Source organism: Kogia breviceps, chromosome 3 (assembly GCF_026419965.1).
Source record: "Kogia breviceps isolate mKogBre1 chromosome 3, mKogBre1 haplotype 1, whole genome shotgun sequence".
Lineage (NCBI taxonomy): Eukaryota > Metazoa > Chordata > Mammalia > Artiodactyla > Physeteridae > Kogia > Kogia breviceps.
Window position 1 is genome coordinate 187,762,679 of NC_081312.1, and position 22,561 is coordinate 187,785,239.

At 46.9% G+C, this 22,561-nt stretch overlaps 1 protein-coding gene across 1 annotated transcript in view; it reads left to right on the plus strand.

The window, feature by feature from the left end:
• MPP7 (MAGUK p55 scaffold protein 7) overlaps positions 1-22,561 on the plus strand; it is a 424,300-nt gene that overhangs the window by 51,095 nt on the left and 350,644 nt on the right. The window contains exon 2 of the mRNA XM_067030594.1: positions 10,375-10,626. The gene's annotated coding sequence lies outside the window, so the exon portion shown is untranslated. The remainder of the gene's footprint in view (positions 1-10,374; positions 10,627-22,561) is intronic.

Consider the following 22,561-nt stretch of genomic DNA (forward strand, 5'->3'; position numbering starts at 1 on the left):
CGACAGATACAAATGATGCTGAGCCAAGCCCCAGCTCACTCACCCTCCTCCACTCACCTTCCTCTACAGGGAAGATGCAGATCGTGTTAAACAGGGAGTAAACAGGGAGTAAAAGACCACGCAGATACTGTTTTGGGCTGAAAAGCAGCCCATGTAGAATGGGCACTATTTCAAAATGACTAAGCAAGAAGAACCCCAGCTTGGGGTCTGTGCAATAATTCTACCCCTCATCCCCTTAAAAAAGAAAAAAAAAAAAAGGAAGAGGAGGAGAGGAGTGTGTTACATTCATACTCTGCTCACCCACAATAAGTCAATAAGTCAAGAGACAAGTTGCTGGGGCAAGGAACAGCGACTTTATTTGGAAAGCCAGAAGACCAAGAAGATGGTGGACTAGTGTCCCAAAGAGCCACCTTACCTGAGTTAGAATTCGGGCTTCTTTTATACTAAAAGGTAAGGGGGTATGGCTGGCTGCTGCAAACTTCTTAGTGCTGGAATCCTTTGTTTTTGCAGCTGTGCATGTAGGTCTGGTCAAGATGGTCCTATAAACCTCCAACAAGACAATTGTTTTTTTTTCTGTTCTGCAGCTTTTTATCTCTGTATGAATGGGAAAGTGTAATTCCTTTAAAGGTCAGAGCCTTGAGAATGGGCTCTCCTGTATATATCAGGCTACAGGCAACATTCTTTTACAAAAGGTGCAGAGCCAGCATGACTCAGCACAGGCAACAGAGCACAGGGGTAGAGCTAACACAATGGATCCAGTATGGAATCAGGTTTGCTCTTCTCTGTTTCGGGAAGTCAAAATGCATAAGAACAAGCAAAAGCTCACTTTGGAAGAAAACTTCAGAAAATTGCTTCTACGCTTAAGTAAGTTAAAAAGAAACATTTGATCAAAATAACAGAATGGAAAAGACTGCGCACCTCGCGGAGTCGCAGGACTTACAGTGTATGCAGTGGCTGACGACTCCGCCATACATTCAGCCATGCATGTGGCTCCTCCACATACCCCCCCAGTCCAGGTTCATCAGCGAATAGGACTGCCCTGCTGATTGCTATTGGTCAGAGAGAGCATGTGACACAGGTTGACGCAATGAGGCTGAAAGAACCAGCTTCTTACATTCCACAGCAGGGGGACATAAAGAAGGGACTGTGCAGCCTTGGTTGCCACTGGCAGCCATCTTGTGACCATGAGGAGAATGACCTTGTAGATGAGGTCAGTAAACAGCAGAGGAGACAGATAGAAAGACCCTGGGATCTTGATGACATCTTTGAGCTCATCCTAGCTCTGAACTTTTTGTTGTTTATGTGTTTATGCCAACTGAAGTCATGGTTTCCTAACTCAAATACTTTGTTTTCTTTCCTTTTTGTTTTTTCTATATGCTTCCATATTGCTTGCATTTCTTTTACACTCAGTGGTTATTCTTTATGCAATTGGGGGAAAAGCTGTTTATATTTTGACAAGTTAATACAGATGGAAACAAAGATACTGAAAACTCTTTAAGATGTATTATTGAAAGATGTAAATTTAATAGGTAGGTTACAAAATTTTCGATTGAGATGATCCAATTTTATTTTTAGAGGTATAAATAATGTTATAGATGCATAGAAAAAATCTAAAGGAATGCATACTGAAAAAATGGCAATTATTTTTGAGTAGTTGGATTATATGTGACTTTTTTCTTTTTGTCAGGTTCCTTCCTTCTTTCCTTCCATCCTTCCTTCCTTTCCTTTTTTCTTTATTCGTTTTCTTTTTTTCTTTCTTACCAATGAACATGGAATGACTTACATAAAGGTACATAAAGGTTTAAAAGATAAATAAAATTGTAAATAAAAAGTGAAGCACTTTGATTTGGCCAACAAATAGTCTTAGTTTTATATCCTCTCAGATTTGAGTTTATAATATTTTGCAACTACTAAAATGAAAGGGGGGGGGAAACTGGAGGTGCCTCCTCTTCTCCCAACCCCAGCATTAAACACAAGCAGACTCCACCCTCTTGTTGGACGCAGGTATCGCTGGCTCCCCCGCCACCCTCACAGCTCTTCTGAGCGGACACTGAAAATGTTTCCTCTCTCTTCTCATGGGGGTGAGCCTTCCCAACACTGGCGGTGTTAGGGTCTTAGCTGGTATCAGTTTGCCCTGTGGGGTTCAGCTTCAGATCTACAGTAAATCCAGTGTCTGGTCATAGGACCAGCAATTAAAGCAAGAGACGGCTTTCCATGCCCTGCAAACAAATGTTTGATCCAAAATTGCAGTGAGAGATTGTCTTTAGCATCTTCCTCTCTTCATTTTGGTATTACTGCTCATTTTTTCCCTTATTCTTATTCTCATACTCTATGGCAGGTTGAAACCGTGGGTAACCACTAGTTAAATCCATTTCAACTGCAAGATAATCACAATTGTTTTCATTGTTGCTACAAAAGACTTGGGTCCTCGAAGCAGCACGTCTAAATAGTAAGAGGTTTGCCTGAGTTGTTTTCTAGGAACTTGGCGTCAGCTGTGTCTAGTGGGAGCTGAGCTGGTTAACAGCGGATGGGACCTCTGACCTTCCACCTGGGCACGTGAGAGCATCTGCTCTGCCACCCAATGAGGCCAGTAGTGGAGCTACACCTGTGCAGAAAGGCCGCTGTCACAGCCGTTTCCAATCACCTTTCCCGGGCGCTCCCCACGCCTCCGACCGCCCTGCCCTGCTTCTTTACTCTAACTCCCATAGACATCCCAGCCCCTTGCCCTGGGGTGGGGGGGCGATATGTGAATAGCTCTCTCTTTGCTGCAAACGTCGGGGTCTCAGCATTCCGGTGTGCTTCACCACGGGCAAATGAACCTGGTTTGGTGACACGGGTATTTGATAGACATTAAATCATTTCACTCTCATAAAACCTCTGTAAGGTTGGTATCATTAAAACGATTTACAGATAAGTCTTGAAGCAGAGTTTCACAGGCACTACTGGTATCTGGGACCGGATAATTGTTTGTCGTGGGCTGTCCCGTGCCTTGTGGGATGCTGGGCAGCATCGCTGGCCTCAACCCACTAGATGTCAGTAGCACCTCACTCTCCTCCCACCCAGCTGGGACAACCGGAACTGTCTCCAGCCATTGCCAAGTATTCCCTGTGGGGCAAGGTCCCCCTCAGTTGAGCATCGCTGCCTTGGGGGTTAACGTACCCAAGTCTCATTGTAGAGGAGGAGTTTGATTTTGAATTCCCGTCGGACCCAAAGCTTATGCTTTGCAGCCATGATGTGCTGCATTGTTTTTCCCACCTTCACCGCTGGCATTGCTCCCCCCACCCCCAAGCCCCCAAGTACATCGTACTCTTCTCCCTGCCATAATCTGGAAGTTTCTTCCTTTCCCCGTCTGGCTGGGGCAGTTATCAGTAATGAAGAGATAATTGGACAGAGCTGTCCTAGAGCAGCCTCACCTCCACATCTGAAAGATCATCCGTCAACCTGTGATCGGAGCCTCCATGCCCTCTGTCTTCCTGCAGACCAGGTTCTGGAGGGTCAGGACCGCAGCTGCCGATGTACTGTGGTTTGCCTAGTGCCCGGGGTATGGGAGAGATGCCCGTATTTGTTGGATCTAATTAAATTGAAGCCCATTGTGCTTTCTTCTTTATCTTATGAGAGAGATCTATTCCCTCAACCCTTCTTTTTTTTGCCTTAGGTATTCAGTGGACAGTTATTTACCAGACAATTACCACATGCTGTATAGTCCTGTTCTCAGAGACGAAGGATGCAAGTGATTGTTTACACTTTAATGGGGCTGGTGGTGGAAAATAGGCAGTTGTTACAATAGTATAGAGCACTCTATACATGAAGAGGCTTTTGTGGTTTTTTTTTCTACCCAGATTAGATCCCACTTGAATCGCCTTCTGCCAAGGGTTCTGGAGTCTCACATCTCCTCATATCTTACACATTTGCCTTGGAAACCACCGGATGGAGGCTGTTAGGTGTTACCCTTACCTTGGGTGCCACCGAAATGGAGAAATGGAGTCTCCGCCGTCAATAGGACCATAAAGCTCCCCACCTCTCGAGCAGGAGACGCCCTCACGTTCTGCCTGACCGGAAGTCGTCTTCCCGCCCCGCCCACACGCTCACCTGCGCCTGCGCACACCTGGCTTCCTGCCCACCGGTTCAGAGGCCGCGCCGTCCCTGCCTGCCTCACGGGAGCCCTTGTCTGTGGGCTCCGCTCTCTCCCTGGGCCATCGCCTCGTCAACTGCACGCGAATAGGCTCACGTCCCCGGAGTAAAGCAAAACCTGTGCACACGCCTTGCTTCTACCCAGATACCAGGCCGGCCTCCCTTTCGGTTGCCAGCCCCTGGAAGGCGTCGTGTTCCCTCCCTGCCGAGTCCCTGGCCGCGGCGACCCGGGCCGGGGCCCACGAGCGCCCGCCGCCCTGCTGATGCTGATGCTGGAACCGCCGGTCCAGGTCCACGGCGCGCGGGGCGGGCAAGGCTGTCCTGCCATCCTGAGCGCCCCGTGCCGTTGGCATTCGACCAAGGTAACAAGCCCCATCTTTCTAGGGAAGGAACTCCAGCGTTTTCACTTCTTGGGGGGTTTTAAAAATTGCAGCCACTCTATCTAGAACCCATTAAACGATGCATACATTTATGAGGAAAAAGTGAGCATTCCCGCTCGCCCGATGTGAAGCTTTCCCTGTGAGGAAGCTTCCGCGTTGTCTCCGCCCGCATAAACCCGCGCAGTGGGAGGGTTTCTCTTCCTCCCCTCGCCCCCCGCCCCCGTTATCTTCCTTTCATTAGATGTAAATTTGTTGTTCCTCTGGGTTGTTAGCGGGAACGCGTCCTCCGCCTCCCGATGGATGGTTCAGTCCATGCGAGGGGTGTGGACCTTCTCTACTCTCTTTCCCGCCGCTTCTCTGCCCACGTGGCCCGTCTGATAAAATGGAGAGACTTCCTTGCTCGTCTTCTCCCCCTTCCCTCGTGGGGAGGGGCTGCTCTGGGGCAGCACTGCTCTGACAGGTCACATGTTGCAGGATTCGCATGTCCGGAATTGGAGGACATTCTTCTCTCACGCTCGACCATGTCTTCCAACAGAGACACGCTAGTCCATCCTAAAGGTGGGGTTTGGCTCCCTTCCGCCGTACTTTTTGTCATATATCTCAGTTTGCTCAGAATTCAAGTCAGAAAGGGGGTGAGATAACATTTATTCAGATGTATGTTCATGAAAAATTAATAGTCAATCTACGAAAGAAAAGGACACTTTTATTTGAGACAAAGTAGAGGATTATAACCGGGAACAGCCCCTCAGAAACCTCCAAGAGCTGTTCTGTCTGTTAGAAGTCAGAACACAGTTACATAAAATTTTTGAGACAGAGACGATATTAGATGACGTCTTATTGACAGCTTACACAATCCAGATCTGTAAGTACAAAGTATGGGGTCATCCTGACCCCCTGACAAGATCAGGAAGCATGTTATCTTTAAGGAGTTGTCTTGTTGGTGCTGGGAGAACGTTGCTTCTTGTGCTTGAGCAGGTATTTCTGCCAGTGGGGGAGCTTTTTCGATGAATAAGGCAGATACAAAATGCACAGATGGGGGAGAGAGGAGGCCAAAGGGCAGAGAAAAATTGTTTTATGTTTAAATTTTTCTTGCTATAAAATATGAAATTTATTTTACACATTTCTACATTTAATGAATTGTCCTTTTTTATCAGTGAGGGTAGCCCTTTGTATATTAGGTATAATTATATTAGGTATAATTCTATCTCATGTACCTCAGAGTATATCATTTGTCATGACTTTGTTAATGGTTTTTCTCCCTTTACATAAGTGTCTAATTGCTGTGCAGTCAAATATGTTGGCCTTTTCTTTTTTGGCCTCTCCCACACAAAAGTTACACATTCTCCTAAATTTTCTTTTAGCATTTCAGTGTTTATATTTTGATCTTTAATATATCTGAAGCTTATTTTTGCACATAGTTTGAAGTAGGGGGTCCAGTGTTTTAGTTTTTCCAGATGAATAGTCAATTATGCCAGCACTATTTACTTTAAAAACCAACCTTTCTGGGCTTCCCTGGTGGCGCAGTGGTTGAGAGTCTGCCTGCCGATGCAGGGGAAATGGGTTCGTGCCCCGGTCCGGGAGGATCCCACGTGCCGCGGAGCGGCTGGGCCCATGAGCCATGGCCACTGAGCCGGTGCCTCCGGAGCCTGTGCTCCGCAACGGGAGAGGCCACAACAGTGAGAGGCCTGCGTACCACACACAAAAAAACCAACCCAACCTTTCCTTTTTTTATTTTAAAAATAAATTTATTTATTTATTTATTTTTGGCTGCATTGGGTCTTTGTTGCTTGGCTTGGTCTTTCTCCAGTTGTGGCGAGCGGGGGCTACTCTTCATTGCGGTGCGCAGGCTTCACACCGCGGTGTCCTCTCTTGTTGTGGAGCACGGGCTCTAGGTGCACGGGCTGCAGTAGTTGTGGCACACGGGCTCAGTAGCTGTGGCTTGCAGACTCGGTAGTTGTGGCTCGCGGGCTCTAGAGCGCAGGCTGCAGTAGTTGTGGCGTACGGGCTTAGTTGCTCCACGGCATGTGGGATCTTCCCGGACCAGGGCTCGAACCCGTGTTCCCTGCATTGGCAGGCGGATTCTCAACCACTGTGCTATCAGGGAAGCCCCCACCCTTTCTTTTATCAAAGATCTTTTTCTAATACCCAAGAGGAGCCTCAAATTTGAGATACTAATTAACTGTTCCTGCTCCTACATTCTTCAGTTAATCAGAGGTACCTCCACCTTCATGTTTGTCTTTCATGTTTGCACCATCACCTGACTACTAGCAATGTCTCAAATACCCGTAACTTAAAAAAACTTAAAGCAGTTAAGTGTTTGATATAGAAAAATTAGAAAATACAAATAAGCAAGAGGAAGAAGGTGAAAACCTTCTTTATCCCCAAAGAAGGTTGTTAATGGTTGTTATTCATTATCCCCAAACTCAGAGATGACCTTGTGGTGTCTATCATTGTAGACGTCCCCCCCTTTTTTCAACAGGAGTCCAGGTAGGATGGCTTTATGCCTGTTATCTTCCTTTTACTCCTCCAAATCCACCCTCTGCCACTGTGCTCTCAAGTCTCTGCCCCAGGAGCCTCCCTGTATGAACGACATCAAGTTCCCTTACTCTCGGGCTTTCTGTTGGGTTTGGCCAGTGGGGACTCCAGCCGATGACTGGCGGGTGGGGGGAGGGAATGAAGTCCGGGAAGTGGATTCCTAACTCCCCAGATTCCTTGCGTCCTAAGTGCTCCTCCGGGAAACCTCTCTGCGTGACTCTCTCCATCTGGGTCCCCAGGACTCCCTCCCCCTCATCCCTTTGGGTTTGGGGTGGTAACATCACTGTCCTAAGTGGTTGTCCTGAACCCTACCTGTAACTTTATAACTGTCCCTTCATTAAACCCTCCTCAAATCATCCTAGGTCATGCCATCTGTTTCCTGGCTGCTACAGGGGGGCAGTTTTAAAAAAACGGGTAACACAAGTAATACCTGAATATATTCGTGCTGTAAGAAAAAAAAAAAATTGAACAATACCCATGACGTGAAAACATCTATCTTAACTTTCAGTGCCTAATTGGAATCCTCGCCTCAGAGGTAACCATTGTTTTCAGTTTGGCGAATGTCTTTCCAGATGTTTATTTCTTGCATTTACTTACACATAAGAATATATGGACAAATACAGGTTCTCGTGCATAGATTTGGGGTGTGTGAGTATATGTGTGTTTACATAAGTGATATCGTACTGTATATATTGTTCCCATATTTTGCTGCTTTTTTTTTTTTTTTTTTTTTTTTTTTTTGTGGTACGCGGGCCTCTCACTGCTGTGGCCTCTCCCGTTGCGGAGCACAGGCTCCGGACGCGCAGGCGCAGCGGCCACGGCTCACGGGCCCAGCCGCTCCGCGGCACGTGGGATCCTCCCGGACCGGGGCACGAACCCGCGTCCCCTGCATCGGCAGGCGGACTCTCAACCACTGCGCCACCAGGGAAGCCCCATATTTTGCTATTTAAAATTGATGTTTGAGGATTTTTCTGCTTCAGAACAATATAAACTGTAACACATTTTTAAAAACTTGCTGCCTAGTGTTTTGTAGTGTGGAGATGCAACTGTTTAGTTAACCCCCCCCCTATTGACTGACATTCAGGGTATTTCCAACTTTCCACTCTCGTAAACAACATAACTAAAAATCTGTATACACCCCTTTTGATGTGCATGGAGCATTCGTTTCCTAAGACAGGTGCTGCAAACGCAAAGCCTGGAGAAGCTTCAGCACGTTTCCGGGCGGTGTTCGAATGTGCACCATGGAAGTGTCTCCCTCTTGTCCTGCGCGTAGATACACGTGTACACGTGAAGGACGCCCTGCAAGACTAGCCACAGGGCAGTCGCTTCAAAAAGAGCGACTTTTAGTTACGAGTTGCAAGAACCTGGAACTCTGACTCGGGTCCTCGGATTCACTGTAAGGAGGGCACTCAGCTCAGCTCACCATCTCAGGTGTGCAAGATCTGTCATCGTCTTCACAACCGTTTCACTTCTCTGTCAAGTCCCCTCTGCCTGGCAGCATAGGCAGGGTCGTCGTGGGCGCCTGGGCGCTTTCTTCGAAGCAAGGAGGAAGAGGAGGGGCCCCCCGGCTCCCCAGCACGTCCTTGTGGTTTCTCGGCTTGGTCCTGGCTTCCGAGCGGGGAGCTGGACCCTGTGTAGGGTGAATACAGGTCCGTCTGTGCGGCTTCCCCGGGACAGTCCTGGCTGGTGCCTGCGGTCCAAGCATCGCTAGCCGAAGCGCTCTCTCTCACTTTCCCAAGTGTCCCAGTTTGACTGTTGATCTGTAGGGTCACCGTCCCCGCCCCCAACCCCAGAATCTCATTTCCCTGTTTCCTTTCTATCTCGCCTCTCTCCCCTCCCCCAACCTAGAGAATGTGTGTCTCATCTCAGCTTGGAAACCCTGACTTTCACCGTCACCTCATATTCTTTCCAGTCTAGTGTTCTTGTCGTAAAACTGACACCGTGACTCTTTCAAGGCCAGGCTTTTGATACTGAAAAGCCAAGATGTATGAACCTCCAAAAAGCGTTTCCTCTGCTTCTCTGATGTAATCACCCTTCCCTGGGATGTATGACGGTCGCCTCACAGTGGACTCTGACTGCTAAAGGGCATTGGATAAAAATAAACTACGGTAATGAGAAACACAAGGTATAGGAATCTAGACACATACCCACCCTTGCGTCATTCCCCTTGTGTCCCCTTGTGACGCCCTACCCTGTGTCACTCCCCCTGAACCCCTAGAGGAAGCTGACTGCTCTCAGAGCTGTTCTCTGCTACCCCCTCCCCAGGAAGTAACCTGTGTGAAGCTGGCTTCCCTGAGGAGTCAGTTCCACTGCAGGGACCCAGGTGGGGCACTGGTCCAGGACCGTCCAGGATGACTTCAGCCAGCAGCTGGCCAGATGCCAGATCAATAGTGCCCCGCAAAGGCCCAGGAGTTGGACACTCCTGGAAAGAGGGAGACTCTACACTGAGTGAGGTCACCCTGAACTAAGTGGAAGGAAGTTTCTGCTACCTAGTGCAGTGGGCACAAAACATTAAAAAATAAGTAGACTTAGGGGAAAATAAAGCCAGTTACGTTTTTTGCATATCTGAGCTGTGGCCTGAGATTCAGCCCACTGCATGTCGGGATTCATGTGGGATTGATATATTCCTAATAATAGTAGTATTTATCGATGGCTTACTGTGTACCAAGCTCTGTCCTAAGGGCTTTACATGTAATGTTATAGATGCGATTCACCCCATTTTACAGAAGATAATTGAGTCGCATAGGAGATTAAAGGATTGTCCAAGGTCAAAGTACACATTGGCCCTACAGACTGATGACCAACCTTGGAGTGGAATTGGGACAGGTCACCCCAGCACACGAGAAAACTGGTGTGTGGAGATGCGGCGAACTTCTCAGAAGTGTGTTGACTTAGAGTATTAGTGGGCCAGGGTGAGCATGCTTTTGGAAAAAGTGCTGTTGTCTCTGAGTCTATGCAGTATGGTCAGCAAAAAGAAATTTAGAGGTGAGAAGAGGAGCCTACAAAGGCTCTTCTGTGACTCCTAAGCGAACTGAACTTTGTCCCAGAAAGGGGTGAGTTTTGTATCTTCTGGCTCATGACTCCACCTCCAGGACCTCAGCTCCGACCACCCAGGTGGAGGACCCCAGACTGCAGGCCCACTGGCCCCCTTAACCTGCCGTGAAGCCACTGCAGACAAGCTGCGCTTTGAAGGGCGAACCCAGTTTCCCACACCAGAAGGGGAAGCATTCCGCATCCTAAAGGGGATGAGGTTTTTCTTTTTGCTTTGAGACCACCTCTAAGTTTCCAGAAGCACAAATGCCTTCTCTGCTTCTCTTGATTTTGTCAGCGGCAAACGGAACATCGGGCAGTGGACTGTCATACAGAAATGAGAGTGGGTGTGAGGACTTCTGCAAACTGGAAGGAACCCCGAAGACTGCAGGGGTCCAGGCTCAGCCCCCTCTCCCTGTCCTGAAGGAAGGGGAGGGGAGAAGGCACTGCTGGGCATCAGGCTGAGGAATCCACCTGCATCAGCGCTCCCCTTAAGGAAAGGCAGTCACTCGCAGCTCCACACTCCAAACTCGCCAACAGTAACTCCCAGGTAAGTGAGGAGACCTGGCCGGGAGGCCGTGGATCTGGGGGTGGCGTGGGGCGGCAGCCTTGGGAGCCTCCACGCAGCGTGGCTCGGGAGCGGTGAAAGGGAGAGGGTCCCAAAGGATGCTGGAGCAGCTGAGCCTTTCCCTGTGTGGCTGAGGGCAGTGTGCCTGCAGCCGGGAGGGCCAGAGGCCAGCGAGAAGGCGCTGCGACCCAGCCCGGAGGACTGGGGATGCCTCGGACGAGGCTCCGGGGAGATCAGGCTTCTCCTACCGCAGACTGCAAGTCCCACCCCTCCCCAATTCCCAGAATTGAGATGCAGCCCCAGGAGGGGCGGGCGTACATGACCTGTTGAGAAATCATGATCTGACTTGGCTAAGACCTCATTTCTGCCACCCTACGGAATGAGGAGTGGTGGTCAGTGGCGACTGTTTGAGACAAAGACATCATTGCTATAAAATTTTATGTTTCCTGTACACCTTAGTTTAAGGCCTGAGTAACTGGTACCCACTCTGCTAATAGGAAGTGTACTAGAACAGACCCTTTCCTACTACGAAAGGAGCCCTGTTACTCTTGAAGAAACAGGGACGTCACCATTCCCTGGAAGGTGATGAAAAGTGCTCTGCTTTGGTGATGTCTGGTGCATTTGGGCGAGTGGCGTTTGTCTTGATTTGGAGTGTGAGGGTGGAGAGGCTTGGCTCTGTGGGAATGAAGTTGGTGCAAGTTCCCGTGGAAAAGGGCTTTTATTAGCGTTTTGATTGCTGTTTGCAGGCAAGAAACAACAGAAGTGTCTGCTTTGAGAGAGACTCTGGGAGAGCGGTAGGGGCGTGCAGTGTTGCGGTGGTCCGGGCGACAGTGCAGGGGTGGGTCCCAGCCCCTCCCCGGACTCTTGGGGTATTGTGTGAAAGGGCAGTCTGCAGGGATACTGGTGACCTCGTGCAAGGGCAGCAGACGGGCCCCTCTGGGTGGCCTGGTGGGCAGTAGATATCAGACAGGAGTGAGGGGCTGGGACGGGGAGTACAGCAGCAGGAAGACTCGGCCGTGGGTGTCGTGGAGGGTAACGTTTCAAGGACTCTTGGTGGACCTGGAACCTGGAAATGTAGGTTATGCATGATGAGTGTGAAGAGCTCCGTGATACTTAGGTATAAGAAAACCTTTTTCTTTACTTTTCTACATAAAATCAAATCTGGCTCAGAGTTTGTTGGCTTGGCTGACAGGATGTCCCAGTCAGTCATTTTTGGAAGACTGTCTCCAGGCAAAAGCATTTCTACTTCAGGTACCAAAGTCTGCCAGAGAGAATCTTTGAGTAAAGGAGGCAAATGGTTTTGGGTAAGTCAGTAGCTTTAATTTTAACCGTCACCACTTGCACTCCCTGGGTCCCTGGCCAAATGTATTCTGGGAGCACTGGGGAGAGCATATGCTGCATCCCTGTACGGTGTTTCTCCAGCTGGTGTGGGGACTGGCTGCCCACAGGCCGTCCCTCTGTACTGCTGAGCTGTCTGCTTCTGCTGTTGGGATGCATAATAAGGTTAGGGAATCTCATGGCCATGAGCCTGTGGCCTGCTTTTTCTCTGTAAAATGAGTTCCATGGTCAGAAGTGATGTCGTGTGGGAGAATATGACAGAGTGTAAGCCATTCAGCAAGTCCGTAGAGAGAGTGCTGGCAGCAGCGTGACGACAGCCAGGGAACCAAACCCAAATCGGGAACAAGTGCCTCTTCCAAAGGGAACGGTCGCCCTTTCCCTGATGGAAAGTGGCCAGTGCAGTCAGCCTGCCACCTGGCAGCTGGCCCTGCCCCAGAGTGCCTCACTGCACTAAACGGCACCGCTGGCCACTCAGTCGATCAGGTTAAAATCCTCAGAGTTCGCTGTCATTTTCCTTCACACTCAGCATCCAATCTGCCAGCAGGTACTACTGTTTCTACTTTTAAAATGGCCCCCAAATCTGATTTCTTCTCATCCACCTCTGCCTCTGTCACTCTAATCCAGGCCATTATTGTCTCACCTGGACCACTGCGATATCATCCCAGCTGGCCAGCTTGCTTCTAATTTTTCCTGTCTACAAACTTCTCCACACAGTGATTAAATTTTTTTAAAATTGTGATAAAATATGCATAACAGAAAAATGGTTAAAATAGTAAAATTTTAAGTGTGCGTTTCAGTAGTGTTAAGTACATTTACATCTTTGTGCAACCAATCTCCAGACTCTTTCATCTTGCAAAGTTGAAACTCTATACCCATTAAGCAGCATCCCATTTCCCCTCCCCCAAGTCCCTGGAAACCACCATTCCTTCTCAATGAATTTGATTGCATGCCTCATATAAGTGGAATCATATAGTCCACTTTTTTTTGGTGACTGGCTTATTTCACTTAGCCTAATGTCCTCAGGGTTCGTCCATGTTGTAACGTGTCAGGAATCAAAACTCAATAAGGAAACATCAGCTTTAAATGACACATTAAATCAGATTAACTTAACAGATATATACAGAACAATCCATCCAAAAGCAACAAACTATACATTTTGAAGTGCACAAGGAGCATCCTCCAGGACAAATTGTATGTTAAGCCACAAAACAAGTCTTGATAAATTTAAGAAGATTGAAATCATATCAAGCGGTTTTTTCTGACTGCAGTGGTATGAAACTAGAAATCAATCGCAAGAAAACTGGAAAGTTCACAAATATGTGGATAAAACAGCATGTTACTGAACAACCAATGGGCCAAAGAAGAAATTTTAAAAAAATACCATGAGATAAAAAAGAAAATGGAAATGCAACATACCAAACCATATGGAATGTGGCAAATGCAGATGTAAGAAAGAAGTTCATAGAGATAAATCCCCAATTCAAGAACTGTGACAGATCTCAAACAACCTAACTTTACACCACAAGGAACTAGTAAAGAACAAGTGGAGCCCAAAGTTAGTTGAAGGAAGGAAATAACAAAGACCACAGCAGAAATAAATAGATACTAAGAAGATAATAGAAAAAAATCAAATTAAGATATAGTTCCTTGAAAAGATAAACAAAATTGACTAAACTTTTAACTAGACTCACAAAGACAAGACACAAAATTAGAAATGAAAGAGGAGACATTACAACTGATAACACAGAAATACAAAGAATCAGTGGGAAGTAGCCGCATAGCACAGGGAGATCAGCGAGGTGGTTTGTGACCACCTAGAGGGGTGGGATAGGGAGGGTGGGAGGAAGGGAGATGCAAGAGGGAAGAGATATGGGAATATATGTATATGTATAACTGATTCACTTTGTTATAAAGCAGAAACTAACACACCATTGTAAAGCAATTATACTCCAATAAAGATGTTAAAAAAAAGAAATACAAAGAATCATAAGCGACTACTATGAACAGTTATACACTAACAAATTGGGTAAGCTTGAAGAAATGGGTAAATTCTTAGAAGCATTCGACCTAACAAGACTGAATGATGAAGAAATAGAAAATCTGAACAGAGCAATTACTAGTAAGGAGATTGAATTAGAATCAAACACCTGCCAGGAAACAAAACTCCAGGACCTGATGGCTTCACTGGTGAGTTCTACCAGACATTCAGAGAAGAATTAATACCAGTACTTCTCAATATCTTCCCCTGCAAAAGGAGAGAGCACCTCCAAACTCATCTTATGAGGCCAGCATTCTAATACCCAAACCAGACAAGGATGCCACAAGAAAAGTACCAGCCAATGTTCCTGATAAAACATAGATGCAAAAATCCTCAAACATCAGTAAGCCAAATTCAACACTATGTAAAAAGGATCATAAACCATGATCAAGCAGGTTTTATTCCAGGAAGGCAAGAATGATTCATTGTCTGCTAATCAGTCAACCACTATACACCACATCAACAAATGAATAAAAATCATATGATCATCTCAATAGATGCAGAAAAAGCATTTGACAGCATTCAACATCCATTTTTGATAAACACTCTCAACAAAGTAAGTGTAGAGGAAACGTACCTGAACATAATACAGACCATACATGACAAGCACACAGCTAACATACTCAACAGTGAAAAGCTAAAAGCTTTTCCTCTAAGATCAGGAACAAGACAAAGATGCCCACTCTCACCACTTTTATTGGACATAGTATTGGGACTCCAAGTCAAAGCAATTAGGCAAGAAAAGAAGAATTAATATTGTTAAAATGTCCATACTACCAAGTCAATCTACAAATTCAGTGCAAACCCTGTCAAAATTCCAATGACATTTTTTCACAGAAATAGAACAAACAATTTTAAAATGTGTATGAAACCACACATACACACAAAAACACCCTAAAGAGCCAAAGCAATCTTGAAAAATAAGAACAAAGCTGGAGGCACCATACTCCCTGATTTCAAACTATATTACAAAGCTAGTGTAATCAAAACAGTATGGCATTATTGTGGAGAAAAAGGAACCCTCCTACACTTGGTGGGAATGTAAGTTGGTACAGGCACTATGGAGAACAGTATGGAGGTTCCTTAAAAAACTAAAAATGGAGCTACCATATGATCCAGCAATCCCAGTCCTGGGCATATATCCGAACAAAACCATAATTTACATGCACCCCAATGTTCACTGCAGCACTATTTATAATAGCTGAGACGTGGAAGCAACCTAAATGTCTATTGACAGATGAATAAATAAAGAAGATGTGGTACATGTATACAATGGAATATTATTCAGCCATAAAAAAGAATGAAATAATGCTGTTTGCAGCAACATGGATGGACCTAGAGATTATCATACTAAGTGAAACAAGTCATACAGAGAAAGACAAATATCATATGATATCACTTACATGTGGAATCTAAAAAGATGATACAAATGAACTTATTTACAAAATAGAAACAGACTCACAGACATAGAAAACAAACTTATGGTTACCAAAGGGGAAATGTGGGAGGGATAAATTAGGAGTTTGAGGTTAACATACACACACTACTATATATAAAATACATAATCAACAAGGACCTACTGGATAGCACAGGGAACTCAACTCAATATTCTGTGATACCTATATGGGAAAAGAATCTGAAAAAGAATGGATATATGTATATGTATAACTGAGTCAATTTGCTGTACACCTGAAACTAACACAACATTGTAAATCAACTATACTCCAGTATAAAATAAAAATTAAAAAAAAACAGTATGGCATTGTCATAAAAGCAGATACATAGATCAATGGAACAGCATAGAGAGCCCAGAAATAAATCCATGCACATATGGTCAATTAAAGGATCCAAGAATATACAATAGGGAAAGGGACAGTCTCTCCAATAAATGGTGTTGGGAAAACTGGACCCCTATCTAATATCATACATGAAAATTAGCTCAAAGTGGATTAAAGACTTGATGTAAGACCTGAAACCTAAAATCACAAGCTCCTTGATATAGGTCTTGGCGATGGCTTTTTGGATCTGACATCAAAAGCAAAGGCAACAAAAATGAAAATAAACAAATGGGACTACCTCAAACTAAAAAGCTTCTGCACAGCAAAGGAAACCATCAACTATATGAAAAGGCAACAAAAAAAAATGGGAGAAAATATTTGCAAATCATTTATCTGATAAGGAGTTAATATCCAAAATATACAAAGAACTCACATAACTCAATATCAAAAAAAGATCTGATTTTAAAATGGACAAAGGATCTGAATAGACATTTTTCCAAAGAAGACATACAGATGGCCAACATGTACATTAAAAGGTACTCAACATCACTAATCATCAGGAAATGCAAATCAAAACCACAGTATCACCTCACACCTGTTAGAATGGCTATTATCAAAAAAACAAGAAATAACAAGTGTTGGTGAGGATGTGGAGAAAAGAGAACCCTCCTCCACTATTGGTGGAATGTAAATTGGTGCAGCCATTATGGAAAACAGTGTGAAGGTTCCTCAAAAAATTGAAAATAGAACTACCATATGATCCAGCAATTCCACCTCTGAGTATGTATCTGAAGAAACAAAGACACTAACTCAAAGATAAACATACCCCCATGTTCACTGCAGCATTATTTACAATAGTCAATACATGGAAGCAATCTAAGTGTCCATCCATGGATGAATGGATAAGGAAGTTGTGGTGTGTGTGTATATATATATATATATATATATATATATATATATATATATCTCAATGGAATATTGTTCAGCCATAAAAATGAAATCTTGCCAATTATGACAGCATGGATGGACTTTGAGGGCATACATAAAATAGGTTAGAAAAATAAAAACTATGATTTCATATGTGAGATCGTACATGCAGGTATATGTATACACATACACATATACATATATACATACATATACACATGTGGAATCTACAAAAATAAAAAAATAAAACTCCTTGATACAGAGAACAGATAGACAGCTGCCGGAGTCAGGGGGTGGAGGGTGAGTGAAATGGGCAAAGGGGTCCAAGGTACACATTTCCATTCTAAAATGAGTAAGTTCTAGGGATGTGCTAAGATCGAACTGTACGTTTGAAAGTTACTAAGAGAATAGACCTTAAAAGTCCTCATCGGGGAGGGGGAAGGGTGAGCTGGGATGAGGTGAGAGAGTGGCGTGGACATGTATACATTACCAAACGTAAAATAGATAGCTAGTGGGAAGCAGCCACACAGCACAGGGAGATCAGCTCGGTGCTTTGTGACCACCTAGAGGGGTGGGGTAGGGAGGGTGGGAGGGAGACGCAAGAGGGAGGGGATATGGGAATATATGTATACATATAGCTGATTCACTTTGTTATACAGCGGAAACCAACACACCATTGTAAAGCAATTACACTCCAATAAAAATGTTAAAAAAATTATCATCACAAGAAAAAAATTTGTGTGTGGATGTTAACTAGAATTATTGTGGTGATCATTTCACAATACATCCAAATGTGAAATCATTATGCTGTACACCTGAAACTGTTATCTGTCAATTATATCTCAACTTAAAAAAGACATTACAGAATCATTAACCCGTACTCAAAAAAAAGTATGTGCTGATTCCCATAAGCAGGTATAAAAAATTCAGTTGTGGGAAATTCAGAGAATTCAGAAAGCAGCAATGGGAATTCAGAGAAGAAAGAGATGATTTTCAGCTCTAGCAGTTAGAGATGTCTGGATGAGGCAACCTTTTTTGAGCCAGGCTTTGAGACAAGGGTACCATTTTAACAGGAAGAGAGATGGAATGGATCAACCTATAACTTACAAGATATTAGTAAATTAATAAATAAGATATTTTGTCTTGTAAAATATAAGAAAAATACAGGTGTATGAACCGTCTGGGGCTCCTGTTAAAATATAGATTCTGATTCAGTAGGTTTTGGGTGTGACACTTCTAACAAGCGGGCAGGCGCTGCTGAAGCTCTGGTCCATGGAGCGAGGGGTGAGGCGCTGCGGGTGGATGAGACGCGCGGGTGGGGCTCCGAGACGGGAAAGAGTGACAGTTTCCCAGAAGCCAGAACAGCCCGGTTAACCCGCGTGTGATTGTGTTTGGGAAGCTATGGGAAGTAAAGCTACAAGGCAGGTCAGATCCAAGCCGTAGAGTGTTTTCTTTTTTAAATTGAAGTCTAGGTGACTTACAGTGTTGTGTTCATTTCCGCTCTACAGCAAAGTGACTCAGTTATACACACACATATATTCTTTTTCATCTTCTTTTCCATGATGGTTTATCACAGGATATTGAACATAGTCCCCTGTGCTCTACAGGAGGACCTTGTTGCTTATCCATCCCATATATACTAGTTTGCAGCTGCTCACCCCAAACTCCCAGTCCGTCCCTCCCCCACACCCCCTCCCCCACACCCCCTCCCCCACACCCCCTCCCCCTCCCCCACACCCCCTCCCCCTCCCCCACACCCCCTCCCCCCTGGCAGCCACAAGTCTGTTGCAAACTGTAGAGTGTTTTTTTTTTTTTTTTTGCGGTATGCGGGCCTCTCACTGTTGTGGCCTCTCCCGTTGCGGAGCACAGGCTCCGGACGCACAGGCCCAGCGGCCATGGCTCACGGGCTTAGTTGCTCCGCGGCATGTGGGATCTTCCCGGACCAGGGCACGAACCCGTGTCTCCTGCATCGGCAGGCGGATTCTCAACCACTGCGCCACCAGGGAAGCCCCTGTAGAGTGTTTTGAATGTTGAGTTTTAAAATGTGAACTGTGTCCCAGCAAGAGGGGGAGTGTCGAGAGGGGAAATAACAGGATCAGAATGCAGGTTAGCAAAGTGAATCTGGCTGTGGGCTGCAGGACCAGTTAGAACGCTAGCTGTAATGCTCCACGGGAGCGGTATTGAGGGCCTAAGGTGGAGAGATGCCAGCAAGACTGGGAAGGAAAAATTATTTTTATGTAGCAAACAGATGCTCAAAAACTAAAAATTGGATAAATAAATGAATCAGCAAATAAGATAAAGAGCTTACCATAGGAAGAAGGCACAGGACATGGAGGTGGACATGTGACTGTCGCCTTGATGTGTGGGAAAATGATGATGCCATTAACAGAAAACTGAGGAAGGGGCACTTGTTTGGGGAAAACATGATCCTAGCGGTACTCATTGAATATTCCCTGTGTGCCGTTTACAGATTCGAATGCTTTTTTTGCTTTGTCTCACTTAGTCCTTTACCACAATCCCATGAGGACATACCATTTATATGCCCTCTTTTAAGGATAAGGAAACTGAGGAACAGAGAGATTAAGTAACTTGCTCAAGGTCACACAGCTGGTAAGAGGTGGAGCCAACCTCAAGCCAGGCCCTCTGCGTCCAGTATACAGCTCCTAACGGCCATTCTCAGTCCCATGGTGCATTAGACGTGTCTCGGGGTGGCTCCCCCAGCTCCCCTTGTGTGGGGGGGCTGGCCTTTGGCTCCCATGCCCCCAGCCACAGCCAACTGTCCAGGGGAGGAGACCTGGTAGGGCAGCCTGTGCCCTGGTGGGAAAAGTGAATTGAGCCGACCTAGTTCCTCTCCTGGGAACTTGGAACGGGGAAAGGGATGTTGATTTGGGGAGATAAGGGGACCCCTCGTTCCCGCCCCTGAGACTGTCCCCAGGGCCCTGCGATCTGGGGCCCGTCATTAAACCCCCGCTATTCCTGAGGTAACTTAGTCTCTGTTCTTTGTACCCAAATGATCCTGACTTCAGCTCAGTAATTTACTTCCTTCTAAGAATTTGTCCAGATCCATTGAAAAATGAATACAATACTTTGGTAATGCTAGGTGAACATTAACCCTCTAGTTTTCCCATCTGTCAGTTAAAAAATCAGCAGAAATCCATGGGGCGACGTGCACTGGCAGCATTCACCAGCGAGAGCTTAGGGGTCAGAGCTCAGCCGGCACCAGCAGGAGGGGCGAGAATTGGGGGGGTCCCCAGCCTGCAGGATCGAATCTCTTTCAAAAGAGCCGCACAGCACTGTTCTCACCGTGGTGCCAGGACAGGGACAGAGACGGGCGCGAAAGGTCTTCCACTGAGGGCAGCGATAGCTAACCTACCAGGCAACGGGCATTTTTCAGAATATTCTAGAAGACAGGCCTCCTCAACTTTTGTGCCATTAAGAGTGGGAACAGCTAGAGCCAGAGCGGGGTGCTGGTGGAAAGGTGATGTGACCTCAACGTCCGTCTCTCCGCTCATGGCCGGGGCTGGTGCTGCCCGTCGGGGTGGGCGCCCTCTCCATGCCCCCAGGGCACACGCCCCCTTCCCCACACGGCTGCTTCACGGAGCGGGCAGACCTTCCCAGACAGGCAGGCGCTCCTCCACCGACGTGCGGCGGTGTCTGTGCCCCTGCCGGGACCTTCAGGTATACTCCAGCGGTGCCTGCACGAAGAGTGTGAGTGGGGAAAGCTTCTAAGGTATTAGACACGAACAGTCTGAACTGAGGTCGCCTCCCTGCCGAAGGATCATTTATAGACCCCCAGTACCTAAAATCTGAGCTTTGAGCAGTTGCTGAGAGAGAGAGAGAAAAGCTGTGTGTAATTAGCTGGTACTACCTTGTACTACTGTTTATTTAGACTGAAAAAGCCTTTGCATCTGTGAACCTCTGGAAAACCTTGACTCAGTCTTCAACTTAACTTCAACATCATTTCCTCCAGAAAACCATCTCTGACCTTCCCAGACCCCGGTGTTTCCTTCCCCGGGCTCTCATTCAGCCCTGCACATGCGTTTAGGAGAACGGTGTGTTCTCGGGCCTCTCAGTCAGGCACTGTATTGTGTTTCTCTTCGTGTCCAGTGCCTGGCACAGAGTGGTTGCTTGGCCAAATAAATGAAAATGTGATTACAGAAAGATGCCCCATCCCAGTGCACTTGCCTGTGTGAGACAAGAACAAAGAAGACACCATAGTCGAGGGAGTTTGAACATTGAGGGTGAAGGAAAGCTTGGATGACAGCAAAAGGAAGATATCGATTGAAAAGCCACCTGTCTCTGGACCCAACAGGAGGAAATAAGACAGAAAAAGGGGCTTCCCTGGTGGCGCAGTGGTTGAGGGTCCGCCTGCCGATGTAGGGGACGCGGGTTCACGCCCTGGTCCGGGAAGATCCCACGTGCCGCGGAGCGGCTGGGCCCGTGAGCCGTGGCCGCTGAGCCTGCGCGTCCGGAGCCTGTGCCCCGCAACGGGAGAGGCCGCAACAGCGAGAGGCCCGCGTACCGCAAAACAAAACAAAGACAGAAAAAGATTTTGAGAGACAAAGGCCCTAAGACTTCCTAACTGAACAGAGGGATTCAGCCCTGCTGTGAAGACCCGGTTGTTATTTCATATTTTCAAGGCAGCCCCTGTTAGGTGCGGGCAGGGCTGGAGAAGACATGGACACAAGGAAGGAAACCAGTCAGAGTCCTGAGGATTAAGTCTTGAGAAAGAAACAGACCAGAGGTTTGCTACATTTTCCGAGGAAATTACAGATTCAAGCACACCAAGAGCCTCACCTGAACAGAGCCTTGCGCTTGAAAACGACCCTTGGCTTTCCTGACGTGGAAGGGCCGTGAGTGCTACAGCTTCTGAAGGAGATGCACACCCCGTGCCCTCTTAGGTGGAGAGCGAGGGGCAGCCCCTCCCCGCCGGCAGCCCGGGCCGAAGCAGGGGACTTCCTCTACTGCCAGCACAGGGGTCTGGCCCCGCGCACGCCATCTTGGCTGTGAGTCAGTCACTCACGGGTGTCTGCCATCCTGCCCACTTCCAAATGGGAGCTTTCATGGTGGCTGACAGGACCCTGCCCTGGCGCTGTATATCCAGGGTGTATACGGGAGGGAGGGGGTGGGCTGATTTCATTTTAGTTCATGGCTCACCAGACCACAGAGAGCCGCATCCGAATCTGCGGGAGGAAACTGTGCATCAGAGAGAGGTTCTGGAGCACGGGCTGCATGCAGGAGCCGGTGGCGCTTTCCACCAACAGCTTTGGGGGCACGGGCGGGGGGTCTGTGGTGTAGGAAGGGGGCTGCAAGTGATTGTTTGGTGCCAAGAGGAGCAGGTGGCAGAGACCGGTAGCGCTCAACGAAACCCTGTTCTCTTCTCTCCGGGCACACGGTCAGCCTGCCTGGCAGCGAGCTGTGACCATGTCATGACTTCTGACTGAGGGTCTCCCTTGAGAGCATTTCCCCTTCTGCTGGCTGGATGTCAAGGTCACCTTGGGAGGTGACCGAAGACAGAGCTACTCTCCATCACCTGACCCCCGAACAAGGAAGACACATTTGAACTCCTCAGTGAATGAGAAATCACCTTGTCCTGGGTTCAGCCACTGAGAATGGTGGGTTTATTACCGCAGGTGCCAATCCCTGGCTAATGCGGAGCTTTCTGCTTTTCATTACTTGAGGCAGCAGCAGCTAAGACTGATCGCCTGCCTAAAGCATTCTTGGAGTTCTTTGTGGTATCCTGGGAGAGAAGACCCCTGAAGAGGAGAAAAAATTCTTCAGCTGGTGAGATGGGTTTTCAGAGAAATCTGATTAGACCATTGAGAGAGATTTGCCC